Genomic DNA, 9,339 nt, shown 5'->3' on the forward strand with positions numbered 1-9,339 from the left:
GCTTCTTCTAACTTTGGCTTTATTATGATTTTCTTCTTCTTGTTGTTGTTTTAGCTGCTACTCTTCAAATGGAGTGTTTAGTCTTTGTTTATTCTTTTCTTTTTTCTGTAAATCCATTCTTTAGTTATGCTAAGTCTCACATGGATTATCAAAATCTAATACAAGACATGCAACTTCTGGCTTGTAAACAGATACTATAAGAAAATATGTTCTTTTTTTTTCATTTTGGCATTCAACAATGAAACATTTAATAAAAACAGATATGAAAATTATAATTAAAATTTAAATCTAAGATTAAACATGAAAATTTTACACCATTACAAATTTATTTCAATTAATGTATATGCAAACATTTATCAAATTGAAGTAATGTATGGATGGAGTAAAACAAGTACAAAAAATGCCTAAAGCATGCACAGCCTCCTGAACTTGTCATTTATAATCATTTTACCCCCTGAACTTACGGGACGACCCATTTACCCCTTCAACTATTTAAAAGTGGTATTAGCAACCTCCTGTTTTCATTATAACGGAAACAATTATGACATTTTTCATTGCAAGAACCAAGGTCATAATAAAAAGGATTGTGCACTACTAAAATAAGCTGCAAATGAGGTTAGTATAGACAGTACACAACTTTTCTTGTAAAAATTACATATATGGTTATGCACTACTAAAACAAGCTGCAAATGAGGTTATATATATGCAGGCTGGTTCCAATACTTCCATGAACACTTGTACTAATGTTGGAATTTCATTTTGTTTCCGTTATAATGAAAATAGGGTGTTGCTAATACTACTTTTAAATAGTTGAGGGGGCAAATAGGTCGTTCCGTAAGTTCAGGGGGTAAAATGACTAAAAGTGACAAATTCAAAGGGCTGCGTATGGTTTAGGCCCAAAAAAAAAATAAAAATAAAACAGTTTATGGTTAAGAACCTAACAAGTCAAGTAAGTCCGAGACTTGGTTCGTATAAAAATCTGGTTGGATAAGGTTTGAAGGGTCCTTCAGAGTGGATAGATTTGTCACACCTGCAATTTTCAAATTTTCGAGATCATCCATTTGGAATAGCAATGGTTTATTCTTATCCATTTCATCTAGAAAATTGTCCAATGGAAACAAAGATTTCCCTTTTTGTTCTCTTTTTCCCAGGAGGAGATCAAAATGTACTACAGTTTTAATTATGAAGAAAAGGGTATTGAAAATAAAAGAGAAATTAAGGCACCTCAAAGACCGAGAAGAGTTTTGCAGCCAGCATTTTGTCCAAATAAAATATCAGTCTCCAGTCTATCACCCACCATACACATTTTAGAGGCACTCACCTCAAATCTATTAGAAAAACATCACAGATTTTTTTAATTCTAGACTAGTCTAAAAACACTTCCAAATATCTAGGACTTTCTTGATAATAATATGTGGCTATTATCTATGTAATCACCGACATAGTTTTATATAAATAGGTGATCTAGCTAGCAATTGTTTTATGCAAGTGAGTGAAATAGAATGAGAGCTAGTGGTAAGTTAAAACAAAATTAAGGAGTAAATTACATCAATGGTACCTGAATTTTACTCCAATTCACACTTTAGTACCTAGATTACATTTTGTCTCAAAAATATACCTGAAGTAACGATGACTGGACAATTTAGTATATTTTACCGGTCAATGGCCGGTCAATGCGATTTTGATGAGTAAATTACGCTGATGATACCTGAATTTTACCCTAATTCACACTTTGGTACCTAGATTTGATTTTGTCCAAAAATACACCTCAAGTAAAGATGACTCAATATTTTAGTACATTTGACTGATCAGTGATCACTCATTTTAAATTAAAAATGGAGACTCATCATGCACCAATTAACATAAAATTACAATACTGTCATTTATATGTGACAATATTGTAATTTTATGTTAATTAAGTGTATGATGAGTCTCAATGTTTAGTTTAGGTTACCCGGTCACTAACCGATCAAATGAACTAAATTTTTTAGTCACCTTTACTTGTGTTATGTTTTTAGAATAAAATAAAATTCAGGTACCGAAGTATGAATTATCGTAAAGTTCAGGTACCATTGATGTAATTAACTCATGAAACTCGCGTTGGCCGGTCATTAACCGGTAAAATATACTAAATTGTCCGGTCATCATTACTTCAGGTATATTTTTGGAACAAAATGTAATCTAGGTACCAAAGTGTAAACTATGTAAAGTTCAGGTACCATTGGTGTAGTTTACCCCAAAATTAAGTGTATGTGTAGTTAAGGTGTGTGGTGTGTAAAATATAATAAAAATTATTCCTTTTCTATTAAATCATCATTCCTTAATTTAACGAGTAGTATCAGAGAGGGCGGTCACGAACCGGTAGGTCATCAAGTGCAAGCAAGCGGTCAGAGACTGGGAGTCGAGTGCTTCGAAAGTTCGCGATCCGAGATCGTGGTGGTACGAGGTATTTTTAGTGCACAGTCCTGGACTTTGAAAATTGTTAGTCGGTGACCAAACTTACTTGGTTGATTAAAAGGAAATAACCAAGTTGTCATGACAGATATGTCTACCTCGGTAAGCACTCTAGAAAAACTCAATAATAATAATTATAGTACTTGGAGTACTCGTATGCAATTTTATCTGCTCGGCCAAGATTTTTGGGAGACTGTTGGAGATAATGAAACAACGCCTCCGACGGAACAAAATGACCTTAAAAAGTGGAAGGTCAAGTGTGGTAAAGCTATATATGCTTTATCAATTTCGGTGGAAGATGATTTGCTACAACGCATCAAGGATGCCAAAACCCCCAAAGAAGCATGGGACACTCTTGCCAGAGTATTTGCAAGAACGAACGATCCCAAGCTCCAACAACTCGAGAACGAGTTACTGTCAGTCTCGTAAAATGACATGACGGTGAGTCAATATTTTACTAAAGTTAAAACTTTATGTAAAGAAATTTCAAAATTGGATCCTGAAAATAAAATTATTGAAACGAGAATGAGAAGAATAATAGTCCATGGTTTGCGTCCCGAATTTAACGCACTTGACACGGCAACCTGTGGATGGGCTAAAGAGCCAAGTTTAAATGAATTAGAAAATACCTTGGCTAATCAAGAGGCTCTAGACAAGCAAATGTCTAAAGTCTCAGTCAATGATGAAGATAAAACTCTTTTAAGCAATAAAAAGAGCAAGGATCCAAAAATCACGAGATCGAGAAATGGCGAAAAATTCAAACAATGATGGCAGAAAAGGTAACAAGGAGAGAGTTGGCAACAAGAGGGAGCTCACCACAACCACCAGCAAGCGTACGAGAAGACACATCGGCACAAGAACGATCAATGCTATAATTGTGGCAAAAGAGGTCACTATGCTCGAGACTGTCGATACAAGAAAGCATAAGGAAATGCTGCAACATCCACACATGCTCAAGATGAAAGAGAAGAAGATTGGGACTTCGAGGCTTCGTGTGCAATTATAGAGCCAGTGACATGTGATACAATCATGCCCTCCAAAGCAGATACACATGATGAGCTAGCACTTACCGCTGTAAGTAATAAATTTATCAATTATCATAATGATTGGATAGTGTTCTCTAGATGCTCTAATCATATGCCAGGAGATAAGGAAAAATTATCAAGCATGACAGAGTATAAACGGAAGCGAGTTGTTGTCACCGCAAACAACTCAAAACTACCAATCACACATGTTGGGAAGACGATGGTCGTGCCTCGATACAACTGTAAGGAAGTGCAATTGGAGACTGTATCCCATGTACCTGGGATGACAAAGAACTTGATATCAGTGTCACAGTTGACATCCTCAGGAAATTACGTGGTATTTGGTCTGAATGACGTGAAGGTGTATCGAAGTCTGAGGCCGACAAGCACACTGCTTATGGAGGGAAGAAAACTTGAGTCTGTCTACGTAATGTCAGCACAAACAGCTTATGTAGACAAAACCAGAAAGAATGAGACAGCCAATCTGTGGCATGCACGCTTGGGACACGTGAGCTATCATAAGTTGAAGGTGATGATGAAGAAGTCGATGCTCAATGGACTTCCACAACTTAATGTTCGAGATGACATAGTATGTGTCGGATGCCAGTTCGGGAAAGCACACCAGTTGTCGTATGAAGATTCTCAGTATCGAGCAAAGGAGCCACTCGAGTTGGTGCATTCTGACGTATTTGGTCATGTGAAACAGCCATCAGTCAATGGTCATCAATATATGATAACTTTTATTGATGATTTCTCAAGGTACGTGTGAGTGTACTTTATGAAAAACAAATCAGAAGCATTTAGCAAGTTCCAAGAGTTCAAAGAGAAGGTCGAGAAGGAACTTGATAGGAAGGTCCAATACCTTCGCACTGACAATGGAGGAGAGTATACTTCGCATGAGTTCTCAAGATACTTGCAAGACTGCAAGATTCGACGACAACTGACTTGTCCTAACACTCCAAAAGAAATCGACTACCTGATTCAAAAGAAATTAAGGAGAAATTATAGGAAAAACTTGAAAGGGACGAGGCGGCTGAAGAAATCACTCAGGAGGTGGACAAAGTAGAAGAAAACATTGGGAGCAGGTCACCTGAAAGACTCAATCTCCATGGCGTACAGGAGTACATCAAACACCTGAAAATGAACGACAAAGTCAGCTCGAGGAGATCGTTAATGATGATAAAACAACCGAAGAACAACAATCACCGGTACGGAGGTCAACACGAAAACGGAGACCAAATCCTAAGTATGCAAATGCGGGAGTGATCAAAGAAGCAGTAAAGGAGCCTGTGACATACGAAGAAGCATCTTCAAGTAAGGAGTGGAGAAAGGCTATGCAAGAAGAAATAGATGCCTTGAAGCAGAACGAGACTTGAGACTTAGTTCCTAAACCTAAAAATGTATTTCTTGCAAATGGGTTTATAAAGTAAAGTAGCGTCCCGATGGATCAATCCAAAGGTACAAAACACAATTGGTGGCTCGACAATTCTCACAGAAGTATAGTCTGGACTATGACGAGACATTTAGTCCAGTTGCGAAGATCACCACAGTACGTGTTCTACTAGCACTTATAGCTAGTAAAGAATAGAGGCTATGGCAAATGGATGTGAAGAATGCTTTCTTACATGGCGAATTGGATCGAGAGATTTACATGGATCAATCTCAAGGGTTCGAGAGCAAGGCTTAGCCAAACTATGTATGCAAGCTGAGGAAAGCGTTGTATGGATTGAAACAAGCACCAACAACATGGTACGGGAAAATAGCAGAGTTCCTAATTCAAAGTGGCTACGTGATGACACCAGCTGATTCTAGACCTGTTCATGGGCTGGGCCGGGCCGAGTTCGGACCGGACCTAATCGGGCTTTCCATATAATTACTTTGTCCAAGCCCAACCCAGCCCACTTATATTTATATCGGGCTCAGGCCGGGCTGGGCTAGATTATAAAAAGTAATTCCCAAGCCCGATCCGATCCGCCCATCTAATATGTTGATATTAAAAAAAATCTAATGTATTTATTATTAGTCTTTATTGATATTAATTTTTTTAAGTTTTGCATTTTTTCTTTTGTTAGAGTACAGGGTAGGAGTTTTTTTTTTTTTTGTTAGAATGCACCACCTAATTATGTTATTAACTAAGATACATTATTATTAATTTATCCTTAATTTGTAATTTTCTATTTTTTTTATTTATTACTCTAATATATTACACATAATTAATATATATATATATATATAGAGAGAGAGAGAGAGTTAAAAATATTACAAAATCGGGCCAGGCCGGGCTCACTTGGGATTTTGAGACGAATCCCAAGCCCAACCCATTTTATGTGCGGGCTTGAGCGGGCTTGGGCCGGGCCGGGCCAAACATCAAATATGAATGTCCAAGCCCATCCCATGAATGACGGGCTTAGGCGGGTTGGGCGGGCCAATGGACTCATGAACAGGTCTAGCTGATTCTAGCTTATTCGTGAAAGCCCAAGGTGAGAAGTTGGCTATAATATTTAGGGATGGCAACGGGTAGTGTACCCGCGGGTATCCGGCACTACCCGACCCTAATGGGACTACCCGTACCCTGTATAAAAGGGTATGGGACGGGTATGGGATCAAAATCATTACCCGTTAGGGTAATGGGACGGGTATGGGAATACCCCCTAGGGTACCCGGTACCCGTTACCCGTCATAAAAACATTTTATATTAATAAATATCATTGTTTTTTAGATGTAAGATGTGAAATTTAAACCCCAACCATTTATTTTTCAACAATTGAGTGATACCACTAAGCTACTTTATTCTTATTAATTAAGGTTCAATTCATTCAATTTTTAGATTGATGATTTATTAAATTTATAGTTTGTTAAATTTGTAATATTTTTATTTATTGATTGATTCTTAACGGGTAAGGGTACCCGCCGGTACCCGCGAATTAAATGGGAAGGGTATGGGATGCAAAAAGTATACATGTTAGGGTAATGGGACGGGTACGGGTAATTAAAAAATAAAAGGGTAAGGGTTTGGGAATGGCATTACCCGCGGGTACCCTACCCGTTGCCATCCCTAATAATATTACTTTATGTGGATGATCTTATCATTACAGGTGATGATGTTGCTGAGATAAATCAAGTGAGAGCCAACTTATCAGTATGATTTCAAATGAAATCATTGGGAGAGTTAAATCATTTTCTTGGTCTTGAAGTTGAACGCACGAAGGAAGGACTTTTCTTGTGTCAGCATAAGTACGCTAAAGATCTTTTGGAGAAGTTTGGGATGCTCGAATGCAAGCCTATTACAACTCCAGTAGAAGTACACATAAAGTTATGTTCCGCAGAAGGAAAGGACTTAGAAGATGCTAAGATGTACAAACAACTAGTTGGAAGCCTGATCTATCTCACTCTGATGGGGCCAGACATATCATATGCAGTAAGTATGGTAAGTCGGTTTATGCAGAATCTGAAGAAGCCTCATTTAAAAGCTATTCGAAGAATTCTACGATATATCCGAGGTACCATGGATTATGGTATCCTATACAAGAAATGAGGAAAGAGTGAGGTACGTTTTTAGTCTCGAATGAGGACCTATATCTTGGTGCAGCAAGAGACAACCTACGGTTTCATTGTCAAGTACTGAAGCGGAGTACAAAGCAGCAGCCACCGCAGCTTAAGAATGTACTTGGCTGATATAACTTATGAAAGATCATCATCGGCCAGTAGATTATTCGGTACAGTTATACTGCGACAATCAGTCAGCAATACACTTGACTGAAAATCCAATGTTCCATGCCAGAACCAATAATGTCGAGGTGCATTATCATTCTACTAGAGAAAGTCTTACGTGGAGACATCACGACGCAGTATGTGAAGACTGAAGATCAAGTTGCTAACATATTTATGAAAGGACTTAACAGTGCAAAATTTGAACACTTCAGAAAGCAATTTGGAATGGCAAAGAAGTACGAAGTATTAAAATCGGTGCTGAGAGGGAGTATTAGAAAATCATCACAGATTTTTTTGACAGAACCTTCTAGCAAACAAAGATTTTTTCTTTAATTCTAGACTAGTCTAAAAACACTTACAAATATCTAGGACTTTTTTGATAATAATATGTGGCTATTATCTATGTAATCACCGACATAATTTTATATAAATAGGTGATCTAGCTAGTAATTGTTTCATGCAAGTGAGTAAAATAGAATGAGAACTAGTGGTGAGTTAAAACAAAATTAATTACATGTGTAGTTAAGGTGTGTGGTGTAAAATATAATAAAATGTGTAGTTAAGGTGTGTGGTGTAAAATATAATAAAAATCATTCTTTTTCTATATTAAAAAAAAATTAGCATACAAAATAGTCCCATCATTGTTATGACATCATACATATAAAAAAATTAGCATCCAACCAATATTTTACATTAAAAACAGGTCCAATATCATTATGGTGAGAGGCAAACCAATTGACCATCACTCTTTAGCACTTTTCACTTTACTAAGAAGCAAGTTGTTCTACTTTTTTATTTTCTTTAAGCATCTATAGATTTGTGAAAATACAAAATTGCAGTAGATATATTTTCAGTTATTTATGGTAATATTGATAATTGTTATGACAAGTTATTTTAAATCACAATATGGTCTTAACCTAGAATTTATAGGGGTAAATTAAACAAGTAATCAACTTACTTCTGCAATAAAAATTCCACCATGAAGGTGGATGGTTTTCCAACTACAATAGGCTTTCTCTCAGTTGATCCACGCATCGCAGCAACCAAACAACCAGCACCTGAAATCCCAAAACTAAACAGTTAAGAGGGAATATCATAGAGCATGCAATAAACATTTAATTTTTAACTTGCTTACCAGGCCACTCTTGTAAATCAGTCATATAACCCACAGCATCGTGATTGGTAGCAATAAACAGACACCGGGATTCTCACGTATGCATAGGGTACCATATCTATTGCAAATTAGAGAACATGTAGTTAAAAATGCAAATTTTGATTCACTACTTGCCTAGCTAAGCAACAATTCCAGATCTGTATAGAGAAGACATCCTCATAAATTCGGTTGCCTCCTTTTTTATTTTATTTCAGAAAAAGTAAAATGTCTAACCCAAGACTCATTGCACGCCCAATTCCGCCGAGCTTACTTAACTAAGAGATCTGACAATGGACTTCTGCAAATTCCAAGATTTACTTTCAAAAGGTCTCAGGTGATGCAGAATTTCATAGCACTTTAGTGACAAATACTAAAGCATCAGATAAATAAATTTAGCAGTACACAACGCTTGAGACCTAATAGTCAGCAATATCTACTCCAAGACTGAAATCATTCACCTTCCCTCCATATGCAAAAATTTGAAACTATTAAAGAGACCTTCACCCAGAATTTCAATGGGCAGACTATCAAATGAAGACAAAGATGTTCCAATGCGATTCTAACTTTATCAGCTTCGTGGAAGGGACGTTATACTTCCATCCTTATATTCTTTGCAGTGCATTTATATTGGTTGTTTGTAGGGGCAAACTCAGTGGTTTTACATTCAATTAGCTAAGAACATTCATGCTACTAATCTTTAGCATTACAAAACAGTCACACAAGTAGCATGAGCTCATGTTTCTAGGGGTAGTGAAGGAGGATTTAAAAATTTCCAGCACCTATGAAATATGAACTAGGAAGAATTGATTTCTAGTTGAAAAAGGTAAAAACTGGTGTGTCACAGCTCCTTTACAATCTGAAGGAGCGTCAGGTAGGAGTCTCAATTCCCTCTGCTTGCAAAGGGCAGGATCTCTATACAGGGGAGGAGCACACCTGTGCTCTAAGGCATGTGCTTTAGGTCAACCTCAAGACATAGAAAGGCAAGCCTTGTCAACA

At 37.0% G+C, this 9,339-nt stretch overlaps 1 pseudogene; it reads right to left on the bottom strand.

The window, feature by feature from the left end:
* Positions 1-263: 263 nt before the first annotated feature.
* LOC136207379 (phosphoglycolate phosphatase 2-like) lies at positions 264-8,812 on the bottom strand (annotated as a pseudogene).
* Between the last annotated feature and the right edge of the window lie 527 nt (positions 8,813-9,339).

Source organism: Euphorbia lathyris, chromosome 9 (assembly GCF_963576675.1).
Source record: "Euphorbia lathyris chromosome 9, ddEupLath1.1, whole genome shotgun sequence".
Lineage (NCBI taxonomy): Eukaryota > Viridiplantae > Streptophyta > Magnoliopsida > Malpighiales > Euphorbiaceae > Euphorbia > Euphorbia lathyris.